The 24,176-nt window shown below is 38.9% G+C and overlaps 1 long non-coding RNA gene across 1 annotated transcript in view; it reads right to left on the minus strand.

Moving 5' to 3' along the window:
• Positions 1-8,313: 8,313 nt before the first annotated feature.
• The window catches only part of LOC135329218 (uncharacterized), a 160,632-nt gene continuing 144,769 nt past the window's right edge, over positions 8,314-24,176 (minus strand). Inside the window, exons 5-6 of the long non-coding RNA XR_010390587.1 lie at positions 9,430-9,480; positions 8,314-8,368 (exon numbers count right to left, since the gene is read on the minus strand). This is a non-coding gene — a long non-coding RNA (uncharacterized LOC135329218). The remainder of the gene's footprint in view (positions 8,369-9,429; positions 9,481-24,176) is intronic.

The following is a 24,176-nucleotide window of genomic DNA, read 5'->3' on the forward strand; positions in this document are numbered from 1 at the left end:
GTAAAGAAGATCACTATTAATATTTCACAGGAGTAAAGAAGAAATGGAAAGGGAAAAAAATAGGAAGAGCTGTCTACGAACAGTCTGATCAGTGGCAAACATCAATAGGGCTCAGGCTTCTCTACTGCCAGCTTCCCAGAATAAGTGAATATTGTTTTACTAGTTTTCTTGCTTTCTTCCTTTCATAAAATACTGTTCAGAACATTTTCAGCAGAACTTTAGTATATCAGTAATTAGAATCTTTCCTCCATTAAAGGAAAACCTAAGAAGTTTTGAACCTTAATAATAGAGATGTTGGATTGAGTCCTATTAACATAGGCCCTAATGTTGTACCATGTATGTGGGCATATGAACCATCTCATTGATTTAAATTAGGTTACTTGTGCTTGAGGTTGGACAGGGTTTTATAATATTTTCCTAAACTAGTCCCTTGTTCCTCATTGATCTACTCAAGCGGACCGAAGCACTGGCAGATTTGAGTCAGAAATTGCTGGCCTCATCCTCTTCAGCTAGAGTCTTCAGCATCAGGCCGCAGCTGAGGAAAACGCCTGCTTGTGGGTCTGCCTTTGAAGGAAGAATGAAAATTGGTAGCAGCGCTTGCGGCGAGAGGCCACGGTTCTCCCTGGATGGCCGCAGCTGTGGGGGAGTATGAAGCAAGAAACAACTATGTGCATATCTTGTACTGTGTAAATGATATTTGACAGGTCTGAATATACAACTACATAGAAATTCTTCTATAATTTAGCATAATGGTAACTCAGCTTCCTTTGGGCTTTGTATAGATATAAGGCGTATAAAATTATTCACACAGCTCTATCAGTGCATCTCATTAGCTGTTTCTGACAGCTGTTCCTTATACGCAACCTCCTTGCAGAAAAGGCCGGCAGCTACTGCAGACTTCCCCTTGTGCTATGCACAGGGGTACTTATGTAGTTTGTGTCCACTTAAAATAGTTCAATTCTGACTGACTGCAATGATGATCTGCAACAGAGATCTGACCTGGAGAGGAATTTAGATTCATCTTGTTATATTCAAGTTAAAGTCTTAAGCCACATCCTTCAAAGGGACAACTCAGGTGAAACAATGTCCAGGATTTGGTCCGAGAGAAGAGAAAGTAAATCCTTTACTTTATATTTTATTGCCAATCTCACTTACTTAGGAACACAGACTACACTTTCCCTTTGCATATTAATATATAAAAACAAGTTAATGAAAAACCTATTTAAGTTATTTGCAATCTTCCAGGGTAGCTCTGCTTAGCACCCTCAGAGCCAGGAAAACCAAGTGGCTCAGTAAGACTGGCAGCTCAGTACACCGGATGTCATTCAGACAGGTGGCAAGAGGACTTCAAAGATATCAAAGACAGAGAAGTAAAGAGCAATAATTGTCCAAAAAAATGACGGTGCTGAAGCAGGGATGCATACTGTCCTGACTGAAAGAAATTATGGGTACATAAAACACGTGTGAAGTCAAAATTACACCAACTTTGCTTAAAAGTAGAGAGCAAATACCACTTTGTACAGAATTTTACCATTTTATCTTCAGAAAAAGTTGTACGTACGAGCCTTCTTTCACTCACCCACTGTCAGCAAGTGATACTTTTAGAAACATCCATCGGAGCCTGCAGGGGAAGAACGTGCCCTCAATATAGTGAATAGAGACCTTCATTTTGCTCAGATTTCATTCCTTGTTACTTCCAGTTTCTGTTGATCTTCATGAGTTAACTTCATGAGGAACGGCAATTTTGTTTTGGCTGTGACAGTTAGCTAAGATATTGCCCCTATAGTGTCAAGAGAAAACGAATATATATATCACCTAGTATTTGAAGGAAATACATATATATACACACACACACGTATAATGTATGTATGTATGTATGATATTTTTAGAGGGGGCTTGTTTGTTTTGGGTTTTGTACTTGTGAAAAACATCCAGATCATTTCAAAAGAACTAAACGTCTAACAGTGAACACTACCCTCTTCATATTATCAAGGTTGCAGGCAATGATAGCTGATTAACATACATCCAATGTTTTTCTAGTGGTTATAGTCCACCAACCAAAACATTTTATTAATAACTTCTCTCAAGCAGAGAAAGTAAAAAAGCCTGCAGCATACTGCACCCTGGAATATGATAAAAGGTGGTTTCAAAACAAACTGACAAGGGTTATAGCACTAAAATCATCACTCACTTTCACAATGAAGAAAAAGCTTTTTTGATACAAGTTATGTTGCCACAGACACCAGACCATAGAATCTGAGACCAGTTTTCTGCAGAATTCATGAGACCTTGAGTTTAATCACCAGTGATAGTATTAATTTAAAGCGAGGAAAATAATAAAAATATTCTGCAGTTTTCTGAGAGTTAATAATTGCACAGCTGTGGAGAAGTGCTATTCTTCTTCTAAAGCACCTATGTAATTTGAAGCCCGCTGCTGTGAACACTATTGGACATAGTGCCACCTTATTAACTTTACTGAAGTTGCTCCTAATTGCAAGTACTGCTGACACGTCCAGCAGTAAGATTTTGGAGGACTAAGCTTTTAGATTAGGACGTTTTTCAAAACATGTTATCTTCTTTTCCTGCATTTATCGATAAAACTCCAAATATAGCTGTGGCACTTCAGAAATGATTGTTAACATGCTGCAGAGAGGAAGATAGGGAGATCACTCCAGGGAGTTCTCCCTCAGTAGCTCCGTATTCTCTCCCACGCCCTGTAATTTCCACCCTGGGGAAGCTGACAGAGATTACTTCTATCTATGAAATTTCCATAAGTACCAAACTAAGTGCTATTAAATCAATGGAAGAGAAATTTGATGTTAAATTGGACACTTATGCTCTACAAATAGTAAAAATTAGGGGATAAAATGGAAATGCTTGCAGGTAGTCATTCAGCTATGAATGTGCAATGTGATATTAAAAAAAAAATCTAAGGGCTAATGTAAGAAATCTTTCTGCTCTGTTAAAAATAATGATACTTTAGCCCATAAATTAGGGGCTCTGGAGAACCAGTGTCAGAGTTGATATTTTAGAATAAGTGGTGTTTTTGAAGGAAACAGTGACATTGAAACAGCAGTTGGCACCTGAGTATCCCATTTCCAAAGCACTGCCAAAAGTGCATCAGATCTAGTGGGTCTGCAAACAATCATTCAGAAATGCAAGCTGCAGGGCTGCCTTATAGAGCGGTTGCTCTCTTTTGGTTGAGCATTTTCCAATTCCATTGCAATTTCCTGAGCCAACTTTACCTTGTAACAATCTTATTCTTGACTCAATGGGAGCAGAATTTCTATTTTAGAATGGGTTTAAAAACCACACAATATGCATATTTTTTTTGAAAGCTGGACCATTTCTAAGCTTTGTAAATTTATCTTTTCCCAGAAAGGAACATGTTTGTGTTCATTTTTATTTTATCATATAAAAGCAATTCTCTACAAATGAACAATTAAAATGTAAATGGGATAATTTTTAAATGGAAAGTATATTGACAAATGTATTTTTTAATCTTGCAAAAACCAGAAGTAGCCTAGGAAACATCTTTACAGCATCCAAGTAGGTTAGAAGAGCAAGAGTATTAATGATGATTAGGTCCTTAGAGAAGACATGGCTCTTCCTAGAATCCTACTCTAGCTTTCTTCCAGGAGAGAGATTTGCATCCTTCCAATGATGAGGTCTGTATTTGAAAGATGCATAGTTATCTACACACTTTTCCTACAAGCAAGTAAATATAATCTGTCCTTATTCTGATAAAATGGACAAATCATAATAGTGAATATAAACCTTGGAAACTAGCCATTTCCCACATGACATCCATCTAAGCTCTCCTGAGAGTTGTCCCTGTCAGATTTTGCTTTCATTCCAGTGTAACTTCAAAATATATGTTTCTGCCATACTGGAAGTAAACATTACCAAACCTTCAGGAAAGAGTCACTCTTTGAAGGAAGCAGCTGGTATCCCATGCACGCAACATGAGATAAGAAGGCAACAGGAATCCATCCTGCATTTGCATAGGTTCAGGTAGGTGCCCCACTACATCTTTTAAACCTCCAGCGTTTACGAGTTAGGTTTTCCCTCCTTTCCTCTGCACTTAGCAGAACTTTGCAGGATACTCGCCGTTTATTAAAACAATAGACGAGTTGTATTATAAATACAGAAATCTCCCATTTTGCATTTCAATGCGTTTCATTGCATTTTGTATAGTCAATGGTTTGTAACTGTTTCTCCTTTGTGGTGCTACCTTCTGTGGGATATATAGTACAGATTCTACTCTAGAGGCAGTCCCTAGGTTTGAACAAAACCCGATAAAAAATTAACCCTCACCTCTGGCACTTCCATAATAACTAACTGCAAGAAGCGAAACTTGGTAAGGTCAAACAAAGCCAGGATGGGAACGTAAGAAGGATGCAAGTAGGATGTAGGACTTATTCAGGGGATATACTGAATCAGAGACTTCAGACGCTAATTTTATTACAGGTACCTTAATCCTGATTCCCATAGTGCCCAGTTGTTTTTTTTTTTTCCCCCAAAATCTTGTCAGTTATCATTTGTGTTATGCTGAAGACATAAGAATTCCTCTTTTTATATTTTTATCCTTGTTCATTTAACTGTGGATATCCACAGAAACGTATAAATGTGCTTTAATGCTTTTAAGGCCTATATTCTACAGAATACTGGAGCAAGGAGATATTTGCTCTAATTAGCATAATGTTTTAGTAGTCAGATGAATAACGGCACAGGAGAAACAAAGAACAGAGATGACACTTAAAGAAAACTGTGCCATAGACATCAGTGATATCTAAAGGATTTCAGAACCACAGTAGAGAGAAAACTACACAAAATAAGCCCCTTAGTTAACATGGAGCTCAAAAAATAAGTCAGAAAGTCAGGAAAGTGTTGTCTCTATACCAGGGTATTAACGAAGCTTTTGATGGACTGTGGCATTCAGCTCTCGTGTCCACATTTTAAAAAGCTGTTGAACTCCAGAGAGCTCAGCAAGAGTGCTACAATAATTATTTTACATTGTAAAACAGCCTATACTTTGAGACTGAACAAAACAAATTCTAGTTGAAAATACATATAACTAAACCCAGAAATGACAATATTATCATTAGGATGACTTACCTGAGGCAGTGTAGATTCGGCATCACTTCAGCTTTTTAAAGCTAGACTAGATTTTGCAGAATGAGAAGTTCAGAAATTGAATCAGATTTTAAAGGACTAATACTAGCATAATTCGTTGAAATTCAAGTCATATGTTATTTCAGAAGAAGCAATACCAGAAAGGGTTAACAACCTTTTCTGACAGCAACAAGTATTCTACAAAACTATCCAGAATGTTAAAAATGCTGTCATAGCTTTTCAAAGCACTGTCATTCAATTTCACCAAATATTCTTTAGTGCTTGTATTACAAAAAAGCCTAAATAGCTTTCTCAGTATGAGAAAGTAGACAGGCCAGATTATTAGCTATGAAGAGCTTATTTTGAAGACCTTATTTTGAATAGCTCACGAAGTTCTCTCTGTAAATCTAACCATCCCATTCCTTTCAATCTCTTCCTGCCATGAAAATCTTTCTAAAGTTCTAATAGTTGCCATCATCCTTTCCAATCTCCATTCTTTTTTTCTGTTGAATTATTCTGTAGAGGACATGCAGAATGGAGTAGCAATTCTCAATTCATATAAGTGTCATTTTTAAGTAATATTTTCTGTTTTTTTCTTTCTGTATTACAGATTTCTTTTTCTTCTGTGACCCAACAAGTACTAACTTCTGTTTCACAAATACGCATACTAGCTGCTGAACATGAGCCTACCTTGCTTTCTGTTAAAAAAAAAAAAAAAAAGTGGATTTCCCTTGATTCTGCTGTGAACGTGTGTATATTTATTTCACCTTGCTGAGTCTATGCAATGAAAGTCTATGAATATTTCTTCCTAACAATCCAGAGCACTAAATCCAGAGACATGAAGTTTTCAGTGTTACTAGAGGTGCTCAAAGGACGATTATCAACTGAATTGATGTACTAAATTCAGAATCACCTTGAAACCTGGCAAAAGTTTTTAACCTATCAAACCAGCAAGATAGATAAATGCTACCCCCTAATAATAGTATACTAACATGTTAAAGGGTACATTTTTTAAATTATATACGTAGAACTTTTTGTACACAAATGCTATTTACTGAAATCACATATCCACATAAGGCCTGCAATATTGTAAATGACTAGAACATCTATAAAGCAATGATAGGTGAGAACACTTGGGACTCAGTTCTACCTATAACCCAGTTAAGTATCAAATGGGAGCTTATATAAACATATGTATTGAATTACTAGATTCAACGGAAGGAGTTGCTCACGCTTTGCCTGTTTCATCAGTATAAATCTGGTTTGGGGAATTAGCTTTTTAGTCTAATAAGAGGAAAGATCTCACTGAAATTACCTGAAAATTCAATTATGATGTGCATTTGTTTATGTTTCTGTTCAGCATATTGTGAATTTTGAAGACAGAAAGCCTCACTCAGAAGCTATTGCTTCCCACTCGTAGAATTATACAAAAATGGGTAATTGAATCCCCTTTTCAGCTGTTAAGATGCTAAATTATTTTTCTAAAGCATATCATGTGTAAATTTAATTTCCACATCTCTGAAATATTATCTTTAAATATAGGCAGAAAGCCTGGATTATTCTACAGGGGGAGATATTTAGAAATTTTACATTTTTATGTACAACTAGAAATGACTTTTTATAAGATTTATTCACTCTCCTCTCTTTATCTTTATGCTGCAGTGTGTAGGTGCTCTCGCACAGCCTCTCAGAAGCTACCAGTTACTTCATGTCCTTCTCAGAATAACGTAAAACCATTTACAGTGGTCCTGTCATAAAAAAAAAAGCAAAACCAAAATGATAGTGTTTCTTTTGTTCAAGCAGAGAAAGAGAATTATGTTGAAGTGAATATTTGAATTCTTTGACTATTCAACATTTAGAACATTGAAGGGAATATCTGAATTGTCTAGCCTTTTGCAACAAATAAAACTACCTAAATAACGTGACTTTTACATAATTATTGAATAGAATATTTTGATGCTTAAAAAAAGGACAATCAATGCCTATAGAATTTCTTTAAATACTGAATAGCTATAATGGAGGTTGGGAAAATGCTAACCTTGAAATGATTTGCTACCTTTTCATGAATCCAAATCCTTAATCTTCACAAGGGCAGCCAGTCTGTCGATCAAGAGCGGTAGCAGCCTCAACAGTATCTCACAGGCAAACAGCAATACCAGAAAGGGAAAAGGGAGTGCTACTTATATACTGTTTTCAATTTATTTTTCAAAAATTTAAATCTGAACACTAAATCTTCAACTTAAGCTCCTAATGATTATTAAAGAACAGAGAATCTAACTCAGATATTGCAAATGAGGAAGGAAAGAAATCTTGTTTACTTCAGAAAAGCAGACTCTGACTGAAAAAAAAATACATAAAAAAAGAAGGCACCAGACTTTGATTCTGACCATGAAAAACTCCACTGGCTATTTAAGACACAAGAACAAATACCTTCTGAAAAAAACATTTAAATTACAGATAACATATTTAGGCTGAAGTTTTCAGAGGCAATAGAATTTCAGTGGGATGTGGGTCTCTAATTCTCTTTGATTCCTTTGAAAATCCTTTCCTCAAGCTATGGGTCAATGTTATTCCTACTAGATCACAAAGTCATATTTCTAGCAGAAGAATAAAGCTCTGAAGTCACTTGATCACTTGGTAAATAGTTCTACCTTCATCTACACAAATGACATGGAGTAATAGCAACTAGAGAAAGGAATACTGTCATTCACAATATATTTGAATAAATGTTATCAGAGAATATTTGCAGAACATTTTCTCAGAATACGTAATCAGTATAAATGGCGTGTAATGACATCATTATTTTCCAAGGATGCACAACTGAATGTAATCAAGATAGCATTTAGTAGCAGAGTCATTATAACCATCTATGTCTAAGCTCCTAAGCCACCTAGATGTTACACAAAATATTTTCGCTTAAGCCTCTTAAATTGAGGGTTAATATAACATATTTTATCTCACAACAGGCATAATATCATTCACAAAGGCAATTGTGGTGGCTAAGCTAACAGCCAGTAATTCGTTATGAAGCCATAACTGAACTGCATGTGCCCATTTTTGAAGGCTGGAGTGGGGAATGTGCCTGGAGGCTTCCAGAAATCCTGCTACGAACTCCTCTGCGTTCTCAACTGTACAGAGATATTGCAAAATTTGACTTTAAAAGGATGTCCGAAGCTGAGTATCCTCATGTGAACTTACCTTGGCAAGTTCCTCTTCCTCAAACAGCAGGGCCAGTAATCAAAGTAAAATAATCCTGGAAAAAATAATAATCCTGTGCAGCACTTGCCAAGCCATCCCTCTAAGAATCCTAAGGACTTTACAGATACTAATTTTTTAATCTTCATACCACTTTAAGGTTATATCTGCAAAACAAAAGGATGAGGCTTCCCTTATATGTCATTTTTAACAGTTTTAGAAAGTCTACGCCCTAACAATTTGCAGACAGTTTCACAGCCTTCACCATTATGCTAGCTGGATACACTGTGGATTGAGGTGACTTCATTACAAAGGGATCTTTGTTTGCTAACTAGATCCTTTGAGGCAGGCAAATAACTCTCTTATTTTGGAAATGACAGGAAACTAAAGCACAGAGAAGCTCTCACAATTACATGAGAAATCTCACATTAAACTAGTAAAGCTCGCTCTGAAAAAATGTTTCGGATGTCAACACATCATGACAATGATCAAGCAACCCACCAAACCACAAGGAAGGGCCAGCACAATTTCTCCTGTTCAGAGGATTCACACAACTCAGGGACACCTGATCCAAAAGATCTTTTCTGCCAGGGTCTATCAGCAAATCAAGCTGACTGCAAGAGCTTCCTGCTCTTGTCAGTAAGCCTTCCTTGTTTACCTTGCGCACATCTTAATCTTTCTTCTTTTGTCTGTCTTAATGACACTGGGTAGCTCTGAGGTGCTTTTTATTAGAGCAACTGCCTTCTCACTAACTGAATGCCCATGAGAGCTTGAAAGCACGCAAAGGGTTCTTCATTGAGGTTGTCTGATTGGAAAAGGATCTTTTTTTGCTGTTTCTGAGAGGCAAAACACTATTATTCTAAACTGAGTATGTGAAGAGACTGAGGCTCAAACTTGAAACAGAAACAGGAGGGTGGGTGGGTGGAAGTACATCCTATTAACGCTTGTGAGTAGAAGCTGCAAAAATACAAACATCATCCCAAGGCTGTGCTGATCCATAGCATTCCCCACAGGGAGTTATTCTTTACAAAACCTTTGTACAAATGTCTATTCCTAATGAGACCACTCAGAATCAAATCTCAAAACCTTAGAGAGAATAAAAACAGGATTGGTAGCTACCTTGGTGTGTTACCTAATCCATCCATCTGCTCCGGCACAGCTTCAGATGATCTAGGGAAAGAAGAAATCACCAACACCAGTCACTGCCTCTGAATATTTAGGGGTAAGAGCAGCTGAGTAACTTTGGGTCATCAGATTATTTGGCAGCTGCAAGTTTCAGTTCTCAGCGAATTTAATGCAAGACAGTGTCTTTGCCAGGAGCAGCGAGTCACGGCATTCTGGAGGAGTCGCTGTTGCCACAGAACCAGGGAAGAAACACAGCAAGTGGCCAGTGCTGCTCATTCCTCCAACTCCAAATCACAATCAACTATATCTAACCATTTCTGGCAAAGCTGTATGGAAAATCCTCCAATGATAGAAATTGCACAATCTCTGTTGGAAATTCATTCTAGTGCTTAAGTATCTTTATCATTAGAAAGTTTTCCCAATGTGCATCCTAACTGATTGCAATCCAAGCTCACTACATCCTGTATTATCTACAGTCAGTTTATTTTTTCTCCTCTTCTGATTGCTTAACAGAGTCCTCCTTGTACATATTTTTTCTAATGATTATTTTCATTCTAAACTTTGTCTACAAAATGTGAGCTGTTTTTCCTGGAGGGCTGCTCAGTAAAAATGGCTATTAATTTTAGGAATAGATTTTTCTTTTTCAGCTCAGTAGTTGCTAGTCCTTGTATTTAAACACCATCAAATATACCCTGACAAGACAAATCCATATTAATATTTTTTCAGCTCTTATCAAAGACTAATTGAGCCTCCATAAGGAATAGTTCAGAAGATTTTGAGATGGAAAACAGTGTTTATATGAAAATCCTTTACTGCATTATTCAATTGATTGTGATTGATACAGTCATAGAAAAGAATATGCAGAGAAAAACAGTAATGATTCTAGGGTATTTAAAACACTTTACAGTAAGAAGATTAAACAGTTCAAACTGTTCAATTTAACAAAAAAGACTGAGTGGTGCCCAGAGAAGGATATTATAAGCATATTCGCAGGAAGAAACACCACATCAAGGCCTCTATAATGCAGAAAAAGGAAGAAGAATGGTGAATGAAGGAAAGCTAAATTAAGCACAGAGAGATAATTAGCCACGGTAACAAATTGTCACTGGCAATGGCAGATTCTCCATCTGTCAAAACCTGAAAGTCTGTCTGAATAGTATGATTCTGGCAAATATTGGATTCAAAGAGATATAATGGGCGAAATAACATGCTGGCAGGTGACTTGATAATCTGATGGGGCCTTCTGGCCTAAAAATTAACACTGTGCTCCTCTGCCCAAACTGTAGAAATGTTAAAAAATAAATATATCAAAAGGATTCACAGCAGAAAGTTTTCTCAGAGGAATGTAGTCCCCAATTAAGCCTCTCATGGTTCCTCAGAAGAGGGCAAGGGAGGAGGCTAACTGTAACCTAAGGTGTTTGTCAATAGATATTCATGGTTTTGAAATTGTGCAAATAATAATTGTAATGCAATACAAATACACGTTTTGCCCATGTTTCAGGACTTGTAATGCTGTTGTGTGAAGAGAGGAACTGCGGTGTAATTTTTCCATCTCTTGCTTGCTGTTTACAGAGCAACTGAGAAGTAAAATGTGCAAACATCATAACCTTAGTCTGCAATGTAAAGTCTTCTCGCAGAAGATCAAAGAAGATGGAACATAAAAGCTCCAGATAAGGCTTAAAACTATAAAGCTTGAACCAAAGGCGTGAGAACTGACAAGTCTGTTTGTAGAAGAAATATCTTTAATAACAAGCATTGCCTCCATGGAAACGAGGCCTCGCGTCTGGTTTGGATCCGGGGAGTGACAAAGGAGAGCAGTTACTCAAGGTGCTGCGATTGTCTTTGCAATCTGAAATATATCACCAGCCTCATAAAACACCACTCTTTCTCAGAAAAAGAAAAAATATATATATTATGGTGCGCTTCCCATTCCAGCCTCTAAACAGTCCTGTAGGGAAATCAGGCAATTCACTAATAACATAGGAAAGGAAGAAAAGGTTAAAAAAAAATCACTTGTTAATTATTAAGAATACAGAACTTATTAAATATTAGCAGAGTGGAGTACTAGGCACAGTGTGTTAAACAGGCAGCATAAGAGTTTTCCCCCCTAAAAAATAAAGTCTTAAAAGTGATTGCCTTGTAAACAAAACATGAGCTTGCACAGCACTGCCCCTGCACAGACATCTGTCACTTAACAGATGTCCCCCTAATAACTCACCCAAACAACGCTGCTCGCCAGCCAGCAGGAACAAAGAAGCTGCTCCGATGGATCTGGAGGGCTCCGTCTGGGTAAAGGACTCTAGTGCCTGAGCTCTAGCTGTTATACAAAATACTTACTTAGTTACAGCATGATTGGGCCTTAAACTGTTTTCTTTTGCTAGAGAAGTTCTATTTTTCCTTGCAAAATTAAAATAAAACATTAAGCAATACAGTTGCTATAACTGCTTTACATTCTAAAACAGGTAATAAATTGTTATTTTTATTCCTGTCCGTCTTTTTTCTGGTGGGGGTAATTTTGTTTAACCACTGTGTAAATTTTATTTACTCTGGTGATAAAACCATTACCTGTTAAATGCTGATGAATCAGGAAATTCTACAGTCACTATATTAATAGGAAGAAGGAACTAGAAAAATGCTTAACTAATATCTTTTCTCACACTTTCAGTACACAAACTCGAGTCATTAATTTATACTACTCTGATCCTGCAATTTTCCCTTACCCATAAGGCAGTGAGGGTTAATCACCCCTAAAACTAATACCTTTTACTTCAAATTATGGAAATAAATCTTTAAAAATTTCATGCTGATGTGAATTTAAATTAGAGAGTATTTATAGATGAAGCCTTAGTGATTTTCTTTATTCACTCATTCCGGTTTGTTTTTAAGCAAGAATTCCCAGCTCGCTGCCCGGCATCCCTTTCGCGAGGGGTTCTCTGCGCAAGCCTAGCAGCCCTGTGCTTGCGACACTGCAGCGTGCCTCGGGGAGGAAAGTGCAGCCCCCCAGATATTACATTATGATCTTTACTGCATTATTAATCTGGAGAACTAATAGTAAAACAATTTTTTTTTCTCATAAGCACAAGCAAAAAGGAAACTAAACTAGGGAGGCAAGCATAACAGATGAGCAGATTACCACTTTCGTGTAAGATATACAGCCCAATCTTCTTATAAGACCAAGCTCCAGACAGATGAGTTCACCATTGGAGGGGTCTGGGCAGACAGGGAGGAGGAGTGAGCCAGTCTTGCCCTGTGACTGATATCACAGATCCTCTCATCCCCTCTCCACATGGGTGAGTGGCGTTTAAACACCTCTAGAGCCACAGAGCCATGAGCTATGGTCCTCTCTTGCCCTCTTGGCCACAGCTGGTGCAGCAGAAGGCTTGTGCAGTGCACCATCACTGTCACAGCAAAGCACCAGCGTCTCTCCGCAGCTGCTGCCTCCTCGGGCACCTCTGCGTAGCAGGATACCGGCACGAGGAGCTCGGATGTCAACCTGAAGACCCCCAGAGCTTAGGCTCCCGCCAGGGTTTGTCCCTTCCAGCAGCGTTTATTGGTGCCTCCTCCTGCTCCGGGAGGCCACGTCAGCTGCGCTCAGCAGAAACCTTGGGGTCTGCACACAGCTCACAGGGCCCCACATCGGAAGGGCTGCAGTGTGCCCAGGATACATATCCTGCATTTGTGGATTTTTTTGGTTCTTTTCCTCAAATAAAATACTTTCCATTGTAAACGAAGTTTCTCCAAAGCAGAAAGAACCTTAAAATCATCTTTCTTCCCATGCCACAGGTATGTGTTAAAGATTATGTACTTCCTGGCAGGTGACTAGTCCTGGCTGTAGGGAAGGAGAAAGCATTATTACTGTTTTTTATATTCTGTTGGAGAAGTTATTTCAAAACCACACACCTGCCAAGCTCCTGGGAATGAAAATGCAGGTACACCAGGAGCCACCAGGAAGGATTTCACCCCTTTCAAAGCATTGCTGGTTCTCTTTGACCCCTTGTCCTCACTTGACCGAAGGAGGAAGGGAAGAAGGAAAGAAATAATTCCCTAGAATATAGCAATTAACTTTGAACTGACAGCTTTAAAGTGGAACCCATTTATATATGGTAGTGAAACTTCACCAGAATAAAGGCTTTGTGAGAGATGTAAGAAGTTTCACTCTAAGATAATATGAAACTATTACTGCACTTTTGAAAATGAGGCTTGAAGACACAACCTGGTCACCGACTCTAGTGTCCTCTATCAATGCGGTGGTGCAGCTGATGTATAGAAGACTCTGCAGATCATCTGTACTTCCCCACAAAACTCCGTAGCAAAATCTGTCATGTTTGAGATATCTATTTACTCTTTGGTATATATCTTACCTAATGCATGGATAAAAATGCATCAGTAACTGAGAAACGATTCATCTCATGCTACCATAAAATTTGAAATATTTTCCAGGGACTCAGAGAAAGATACGTTTTACGTAAGCAGGTTTTTTTCAAATATTATTTGAAGCATGCTCTGAAACCTGTGAAAAATGTTGCAACTTGCATATTAAAAGAAAAAGTGCTACAATAATGCATTTTCCATTGGAAACTTCTCATAATCAATGAGCCAGCAAAAAGCCTTTTCTGGCTGTATGCCTACTCAGAAGATGATCCATATTTGGCAACAGGTGTTGACACAGCTTCCATTAGATACATCAATCAATTTAATTCAAAAGCCCTTTTTGGCAGAGCAGACTATATGAATGTGGCAAAAGGGCAAGAAAGTGATAACAAGTACTTTAAATGCAGACCGTCTAGTGACACTGAAATGATGGTTCTACAGAGCAACCTCTACCCAGGTCAGGATCATACAAGGAAAGATACCTGTATATGTATTTTTTAGCCTACGCTGAGCAACTCTAACCTACTGCTAATAGACGCCTGAAACTTGATCAGTCTGGTACAGATTGAGAGAGGGATCTGCTAGGTTCAAAACTCCCCAAAAGCAAAATTGCACCAGTACCTATTAGAGCAAGCTGACCACTTTACTAAAAAGAATAGTCCCATGATGTGTAGCTGATAGGGAAGGATCCAGAGTAGTATTTGAAGGCAGAAGCTTAAATAAACAACAGAGGTCATGGGTTTGCTTTCCAGACCTCAGGGAAGATGAGTATCTGGATGGCACAGTCAGTTAATTGTATTATTTTGGCACTGGTCTGTATTTAAATTGCCAGCAATAAGTGGATAGTCCCTTTCACAAGTACTGCCAGCAATCAAAAAACCTGAGAATATATTTCCTGTATTAGGTACTGTGCTGCTACTGCTTTAGCTCCTAGCAATGTGTGGATCCTTTTAATAGAAGCCAGGATCATTTCATAGCAATATTGTTTTGGTTCCTCACTAAACTTACTTTATATATATATTTAAAGGTCTACTATCAACAATTCAACAAAATCACAACTCAAAGCTGGCCTGAACAAAATAGATTTTTTTATTACCAAATCAGCCTTTTTGAGGTCACAGTTTTGGTTATATACCAAATACGGCATACAGAACGAAAGATCCTATCGAGTGTTGCATTCAGGTAAGGCTGGTCAAAAAGCTGAGGGAAACATTACTCATGAAATTTCTGGATAGCTTTCAGTGGCCTTTATCAAACACACTGTTTATAAATAGTCAAGTAATTTAAAACCAGAAAGTATGCTGCTCCTTAAAAATTGAGTACATATTTTTCTGTGTACCATTCCCAATTCCCCTGAGAGCACAAAACAAAGCTCTTGCACAAGATGTACTGGGAAAGCAGAAGAGCAGGAGGATGACAACTCTAAATTCCCTTTTCCATCCCGGAGTACCTGCTTCAACAACGCTGCCTTCGGCTCTTCAGGTGAACACTGTCAGCAGAGCAGAGCTCTTTACACTGGGGGGGGGGGGGGGGGGGGGGGGGGTCTGGATGTGCTGATCACTCTGTGTCTGTAGAGAGTCTCACTGTTATTTCTATTAATATTAAAAGCACAGACACAGTTCAGCTGGTATATATTCCCAGATTCATAAACAAAACTGAGACTGTTTTGATCAAATTATTGTTCTTGAAGCTTTCCCTCTAAAGGCCAGAATTTTAGTTTCCAGATTAACATTTCTCTTTTCAGTATAAAAGAGTGGCATGGCAAACTCTGCGGTATTCTTTAAAAGAAATTCAGAGTTTATAAATTAAAATGATGGGTCTACAGAGTTATTTTAATTGGACTTCTTTTGTTCCAAAGCAAAACCATGCTGAGAAATAAATTTCCCAAGGACCACACACTCCCCAAAGTCCCAGCATCCTCCAAATTCTCCATCTGCTAAACTGAACAGACTTCTGCTTAGTTTTCATTTTAATTTCTTCATGATGCCTGTCATTCAGACACTTGAAGTTATACAAAGGAGAGCCTCCAGAGTTTAGATAACTCTTCAATAAATTCCCATTGTGATGGGATGGATGCTCTCCTATTAATTCTTCACATTATTTCACATAATATTTTATTATTGCTCTTTTCAATTATTTCATCAGTTTAGAAACAAAAGCCTGTGATTAAGAGGTATAAATGTCACTGCTTTTTTTTCTTTTTTAATGAGACCTTTCAAGTAATTTCTCTTTGGAGCTGTTGCTCCAGTGTAATCTTAGCGTTTTATTTTGTCCCAAAGTGAAATCTGTGTCAATGGATAACAGTCAAATTCTGTTTTTGTTTTTGTTTTTTTTAAACAAAATCAGTGTCAGCTGAGATTGCACTGATAGAAGTAAGAATAAAAGTTGGCATAAAATTTCAATATAGAAGGTCATGTAAGAATCAACCTTGACATTTTTGCTCCTGCTGTATCCATATCTCTAATCGAATAGGGTCAGTTCTCCTCTCAGTTTTTTCTCACTGACTTCACTGGAGCTATGTGATTATCTATGGGCTGTTTCTTAACCCAGCATTACCTTCCCAGCTCAGGCTGTTGGATATCTGAAACATATCCCTGATCTCAGCTGAGTTGTTGTGACTGTCCCGCAAATAAAATGAGATCAAAATTTGGCCTGATACAGATGAAGGCCTCTATGTAGAAAAGCATGGCCTTAAATAAGGTAATGGATGTATTTAAATTAAGCCTGAGAAGATATAAACTGCCTGCTGTAACCAGAGAGACAGGTAGCACAGACTGGATAATACAAATAAGGAGCAAAAAGCATAATAAAGAAACAAACTTCAGCATTAGTCACTTCCACTTTTACATTAAACTTACCATTGTTATTATTTCTCATTTCTTCTTTTAATATGAACATGATAAAGCTAGGAGGAGTTTATGAAAACCTTAGAATGAGTTAATTCCGGCTCAGTACAAATTGGAATGGCTGTGGCACTCACAACAGAAAAAAAACTGAAAAAAGCTCCCCTCTGCTTTTCTTTTCATACATAACATCTTCTCTAGCTTAATTGTGATGTTTTATTTTACTACTCAGATCCAACGTATCAAAAGGGAGATTCTGCTCTCCAGTGTACTGATACAGATGCTCCAACAAAAGTAATGTTGTTAGTCTGGATCTGCATCACTTACAACTGACAAAAGAAGCCAGACCTAGTTTTTCTTCATTCCACACCACATTGAATACATTTGGAAGCAAATATGAAGGAAGATTGTGTAGCTCTACTGATATTAGCAACTTTAAGAATTTCCTGTTTCTTTGTCAAGGACAAAAAGGTAAGAAAGATCCTCATCAGCTGTAAATGACTGTTGTTCAGTGAACTCGGAGGCACCAGGATCACTGACCAAGCTGAGCATCCAGCAACAAGACACTCAGGACTGGATAGTGTGAGGGTTGCACTCTCTCTGCTCCCTCTCTGTAAATGGTGAGCAACATTAAGAAAATCAGTAAAGTGACTCAAGATCCAATCCCACAGTGCAGTTGGGCAGAAAGAAATCCAAGCTAGCATGTTAGTTCAACAATGAAGCACCTTGAAGAACCCCCAGCACATAAAACAGCACTCTACTGTAAGTGGGTATCCACACGTTCATACAGCTGTCTGAAATTTCATTCCCATATCAGGTGGCTCATCTTCCACCCACGTCTTAGCTCTAACTTTCCCATTTCCAAGTCAAAAAGCTCCATTAGATTAAAGATTGCTTTGGGAAGTACTTTCATAATTACATGGCATACCAGAGCCTGCCACAGACTCCTGTACTTTGAACACTATCCCACTTTTTCTATCAGAAGCTGTGAATGTCAAGTGTTGCAGGTGGAGATAATAAAAGGTTGCAATGCTGTCAGAAGTGCCATTATTTCTTGTTGATTGGCCTGCTGTAGAGCTACTCTAATCCAGGTTTGTGAAGGGATGAGGGGAAAATCAATCAGTTTCCTGCAGCTCTGGAGCCAGCAGTTTTGATGCCCCATTTTCCTTGCTAGTGTTACTGCGAGATCCTTTGAGATATTTACTGACTGGTTTGAATCATGAATCAGTGGAGAAATTCAAGGTTTTTGTCACTGCTTATTTGTTTAAATACAATGCTACCAAATTAAAGCTTAAGCTTCAGCTCAATTCATTCCCTAAAGAAATGTGAGACACCACAACATATCCCATTACCTGGGTATTCACTGCCATCGTAACTCGCGTTGCTTCGTGCCTGAGTCACATCCTCTGAAAAGTAGGGATGGGAGGGCGAAAAAGGAGGAAACATTGGCCGTCATCTCAATTTCCAGTAAATTATAAGTTTCTCTCATTTCATGAACATTAATAGAATAAAAGCATCAGTGACATCAGGACAAGAGATGTTGGTAACTTTTGCTGGGGTCGCTGGGTCTACCATGCAAACGTCTTCCACAACCGCAGAGCAGAAGGGGCCTCGACCAAGCTGATAACTGTACTGCTCCACTGGAGCTGTCTGAGGGAAGCAGGTCTATCCAAGGGCATTACTTAACATTTTCAGAGCCTGACCTGCTAATTTGTAGCAAGCTGTCCATTTTTATTATTATTATTATTTACCAGACTCTGTTGTTGTTACCTGGCAGAATTCCATGAAAGCCATATGGATTTTTACCCGTGTGCAGGATCTCGGCTGTCAGCTCCTACACCCATCACGTGGGGAATAAACCAAAGTTTTGAAACCACTCACTTCTAATTGTTTGCACTCCCACTGGATTATAAAAGAAAAACATTACTTCAAGGTTAATGCTATTGCCAAATCCAAGAGTGGAGCCGAGCATAGGACTAGATTATAAATGTCTGAAAAGGGCACTCATAATAAGAGTGTGCCACAACGTGAGTGGTTACATCACTCCTGTTTGTAATGCAGAAAGCCAAAATACCTGTTCCAGAGGATATCAGCTATTCTGGCTGCTTTGCGCAGATTCAGGCTGCCTTCCCTAACCTTCCCTGGAAGGCAGCAAAAGCCCTAGTCATTCACTAAACTGTTACTCCTTGAAGTGTCACCAGCTTCCCTGTCTAAAAGTTCAACATAATGAGCTGACATCTTTTGAATGTATTGCTAAAAACATGAACCTGTGCTTCTTTGCTCTTGGACTGCTGTGCATTTCAGGTTGCCTTAATAATACTGTGTCCTCATGCTTTTAATATCTTATTCACAATAATACCCACAAAGCTTTCCCTAGGAGAACATAGACAATAATTAAATCAGAATCTCTCACACTTCAAATCAACCAGCATCTGTCAGATCTTATCAGGGGAAAGGAAAAAAAAAAAAAAGAAAAAAAGAAAAAGGAGGGAGAGCACAGCAAAATAAATAAAAAAAATAAAACAGTAAGACGGACAATAAAATTCTGAGGGGATGCCATCTGGAATACCAGCTCTCCTTTTTGTATCCAAGTGCCCGATGCTCAAGCCATTTCAGGAATCATTATGATCAAATCCTTTTGGAGAAGCAAGCAGCTAACACCCAAGACATCAGCAGTGGAACGCTGCTTCCCATGACTTTGATTAAAACTGACAATGAACCAGAAATTAAAAAAAGAAGTGGTCTGTGCTTTTAGATAAAGCAACTGTGAAAGTACCAAACACAGAAATATTTTCTCCCACACTATGGTTCCGTCAGCACTCATTCTTTTCCATTCCAAATGCCTGAATATTGGTACACATATAAACACAACCATGCATTATTTTAGCCATCAAAATATAAACCAGCTGCCATGACAAATTACTGTTTTAATACAACTTCAATTATTTTTTCCTATCTGGTGTGACAATTTCTTGGTACTGTTGTCCATTTACCCACATTAAATTTTGGAAAATGACTTGATAACTATAAAAAACATCTATGCTGAAAAGCTACTTTCTTGATATACTAGAAACAGATTTTGTAAAGCAGGTTTTCACTGCACAGTGAAAGCACTGCCCATCATGTATTCCTGTTGTTAGTTATGCGCTGTATAAACACAGTACTAAACTCACGGTATAATGGAAGACCCTTACTTTTCCTCAAGGCTTCATAAGCAACAAGAGGAAAGTATGCTATCCCAGGAAGAGAACAGCTTGCACAGTTGTTCAAGGTGGTTTTCCACACAGCTTAAAAGTTATGCGAGGAGTTTCATAGCCGTGCTGCACCCTTGCTCGGCAGCGAGGGTTTCCGCACCGGGGGGTTATGGCTCTGACAGAGCCTGAGCGCAGCTTGGGCCCCGGCGCCTGGCGCTCTTCCCCTGCCTGCCAAACAGCTCTGTCTCTGGCACTAAGCATTTCACTCCTTGCTCTGGTATCCGCAGAGGAGCAAACACTTAATGCTTTTGAGACAGGGTTTAAAAATACACATGTGGCTCCTTATGGTGGGGTGAGTTCTGTCAATTTTCCTTTTCAAACACATCAGCGATTTGAGAATACAAGTTAGAGCTAAAAAACGCTGATGCTGTCAACAACTGCATTACACACAAGAAACAGCAGCACTTCCCATTTCAGGACTCATCATGACGTTTCATCACCCCATTCACTCCACATCGTAAGCTGGCAGCTTCAAAGAAGAGTACTTTGTGGGTGGACAACCAGTCTCCTCAAGGAAGTCACTCCTTCTTTTAAGTCCTGTATTTACTTTTAGCAAAATGGGCATGACAGCATTTACCTGCTTTCCTCCCTGGATAGCTTGTGAGAATGTTATTAACATTGGTAAAGTACTTTTGAACCCATGAGTATCCTTTGAATAAAAGCAACTTGATTTTAGCATGATAGGTGGTTTATATATGTAACGCATGAGCTGTCTTGGCATTATAATCCTGAGCAAAGAGGAACAGTTTCTGACTTCACTTACATGGCTGTATACCACACGTAACAGGCAGTAAAGTTACTCTGAATTACACTGAGGCAACAGAGAAGAGAATACCACCCATGCTACTTTCTACTCATATTTTATCTACCTTTCCAATAGCTCTCTACTATTTCTGCATTCATCTTCCTAATAAATCTGACAAAAACTCTGCCAACAGAAGCTACTGTGAGAGGTGAGAAAATATAAATATCAGTGATGGATCCTTCTTCATTTTTTTTTTATCCTAATTGATTTTACTTGTGAATAGTGATGGCCTATTTAAATCCAGAGGCTGGTGTGACAGAAGACCAAAACCCTCTCCTCAGAGAAATGGAATGCTGAAGCGACAGGTCCTGAGGGTTTGTTTTTAACTGAGCAAACACAAAGAAGTTTGCCCATAGATGTGGTCAACAAGGGAAACATCACCTCTAGTCAGACTAGCTCCCCTGAAGTAGAAGGAAATTCTGCACCTGCACAAGCCACAGCTGGACATCACAGGCAAAAACAGAGATGGGAAGAGGCAGGGATAATTGCGGAGAAGTCAGTGAGCACGCAGTCTGATGCGGAGCAGCTGTGCGCTCCCACTGCAGAAGGGCCATGACTCCAGCGGGGCCCCGTGATGTGGTCATGGGCCCCTGCGCTGGTGCCAGGGTGCATTCAGAGTCCCAGTCTGGGCACATGTGTCTTTAGCTGCATAAGCAGCCAAGGGGCAGCAACTCCAGAGACTGTTTCATCTTCTCCATGGAGTGAATTACCATCCCAAGCCCTTTTCACAGGAACCCCAAGAGAGTCCCTTGATTCCAGCGATTTGTCACCCTTACTGATCTTGACTAAATGCAAGTCAACAGGCTAGAGATTAAGGCTTCTTTATCCCAACAGTCAGCTCTAAAGCTTCATAGTCCTTAATTTAGTCTTCAACCAGAACACACAAGGTCTTTTTGGCCCTACTGATTTCTCTCTTGAAGAGCTCAAGCTATGGATCCATTGACTACAAGTACATATTTTTGTCTTAATCTTTATAATTGATGAGAGTATCTTTTAAACCTGAAACATCTCTAAACCTTGAGAGAAGTGATTTAAAGTCATCTGTGTAGCGACAAAGATCACCTGAATAGAAACAGCATTGAATTCCTATAGGTGATCTATAACTACAGCACATCAATAAGATTAGATAAACAGACTGTTATCTTAATGAATTTGCCAGTATCAGCAATTCCAGAGTTTCTCTCTAACATATCTTTTTTGTAGGCCATACACATCGGTTTACACACATGAAGCAGCTATTGATCTCTCTGGGAAAAGTGTGCTTAGATAGCATTTTTAGGGGGGGAAAAAAAGAGGAATATAGCAACGCTGCCAAAATAGATAAACTACTGCACTGCATTCCCTACACATGCACACTTGATGTGTAAGCACTGTTATCAGAGTAAAGAAGCAAGCTGGAATAGCTTTGAGGCATAGAAAGAAAAGCATTTCTTCTAAAATTTGCATCATGTTCTTGCACATTAGTTTGGGACTCAGCAGTTATAATGCACAAAGATGATAATGTTTAATTCTATTACAGACCCTGGAAGCATTGAAAGATTATCTCAAAAGGCATCTTATTAGATTTTTCTTATATGGGTTAAAAAAAAATATTAAATCATTCCCTGAAAAAAAGTAGATTTGTTGCAGCTAAAAAACAGAGGCATTTCAGTGTTCTGGCAAACTGGAATCTAGAAAATCTCTTATGAATTTCAGTATCTCTCTATTTCTCCAAACCTTCTACACCACAAACCTACCACTACCAAATCTACAAACACTAAACAGTTTCTGAAAGTTTTCTGTGTTGCTTTAATGGTTTAGGATTCTTTGTTTGTTTTGTTTTTACAGTTTAATCTGTGGCAAAGCTGCAAACCTACAAGGCACTGAATAAATAGGTAGGAAACATATGGACTATACTCCAAGTCAGAAAGTACACACTAAAGCATATGGACAACCGGGCAAACTCAATCCCAGCCATGACTGGTTAACCCATAAACACATAAACACCATAAACACATAAGCAATAAATGTTTCACTACTTAGCTGTTATTAACTGCACCAAAATTCACCTTGCCCTCTGGAGCTACAGCTCAGCTCCTGCTGCCCACCTTGTGTTCAGACAAGTGGACAGCTCACAGAAAACAAGCTTCGCTCTCTCCAAGACAGACATACGATACAGGTTCCAGAGAGGTGCTAGCTGAGCAGGCATCAGAAAAAATTCTCAGTAAACATCTAGACCCAGAAAGCCGCCAGTGAGATTATATCGCCACACACACGGCTCTTGGCAGCGTGAGCTTGGAGTGCCAGGGAGAAGTTGTTCAAACAGGACCAAGCGCTAATCCTGGCAGATAAGAGCAACCCTCAGGAGGGTGCTTCGCTCCTCTGGACACTGAGGTGTGCTTGGTAAGGCACAGATTGCATCTACTGCCAGGCACGGAGATCTGCAGGAGATACGGGAAACAGTAAGGGGCATTTTAAAAATATAGTTACGAACTGAAGGGAGGTTCAATAGCTCATGAAATATCAGTGATCTCCTTATGTTTCATGCACCAAAGGCTATTCGTTAACAGAAGAGCACCTCACATTTCTAAAAATCAAACCAGCTCTTTACTAAAGAAAGCTATTGAGAATGGTACTGACTAGCCCCCATCAATAATCCCTTCCCTCATCTCCTTCCAGCTTTGCTCTTGCAACCAGAGTCCCTCTTCTAGGGTCGGTGTGATGAGCTGTGCTGCGCACCGGGATGTCACCACTCCCTTCGGATTATGAGGACTTCACTAGTAATTTCCACAGGAGCGAAAGCAGGCTTCCTCTTTATAGGGCCTTGTGCAGGAGTACTATAGCCAGGCTCTTAGGTGTTGGTGAGAGGAGACAGAGGAACAAAAAGGAGCTGAAACTTTTGCCATCCACCCTTATGGCAGCATAGGTAGCATAAAATAGGGGAGCGTAGCGCTCCTCAGCCATCCGTGGGAGTGGAGGAACCGCAACAGCTGACCTCCCCGCTGAGCGTCCAGGCCTTCTGGTTGGAGCTGAGAAACCTTGAGCTATCAGAACATTATCACCTCCATTAATATTTAATTAAATTTGTTATTTCACACTGTACACGCACACTGTTTAAACATCAAGCCCAAAATAACACTGGGCTAAAGTGAAGAGCAGGAAATAATCTGTCCAGGACAGCAGCAAGCCTGAGGTCTGTTATCTATACCTGCAGAAAGCCACAGACACCTTTCCAACAGCTGAGCCTCTAGTGCTGACAAGCAATTTGATCTCACTGTTATGACACTTATGTATGGAGAAGTTACACTATGCAGTTTCAAGGTCTTTGAAACATTTATTATGTAGCTCCTGAAAATATGAGCCACTGTAAATAAGTGTAATTCCTATATTTTCAGGCAGCAAGATATATACATATATATCTATACAAGTATATAAATGCTATATATAAAAAAATTTTAAAAAATCAGATATTCACCAGTACAGAATCCT

This window comes from Dromaius novaehollandiae, chromosome 9 (assembly GCF_036370855.1).
Source record: "Dromaius novaehollandiae isolate bDroNov1 chromosome 9, bDroNov1.hap1, whole genome shotgun sequence".
NCBI classification, from domain to species: Eukaryota; Metazoa; Chordata; class Aves; order Casuariiformes; family Dromaiidae; genus Dromaius; species Dromaius novaehollandiae.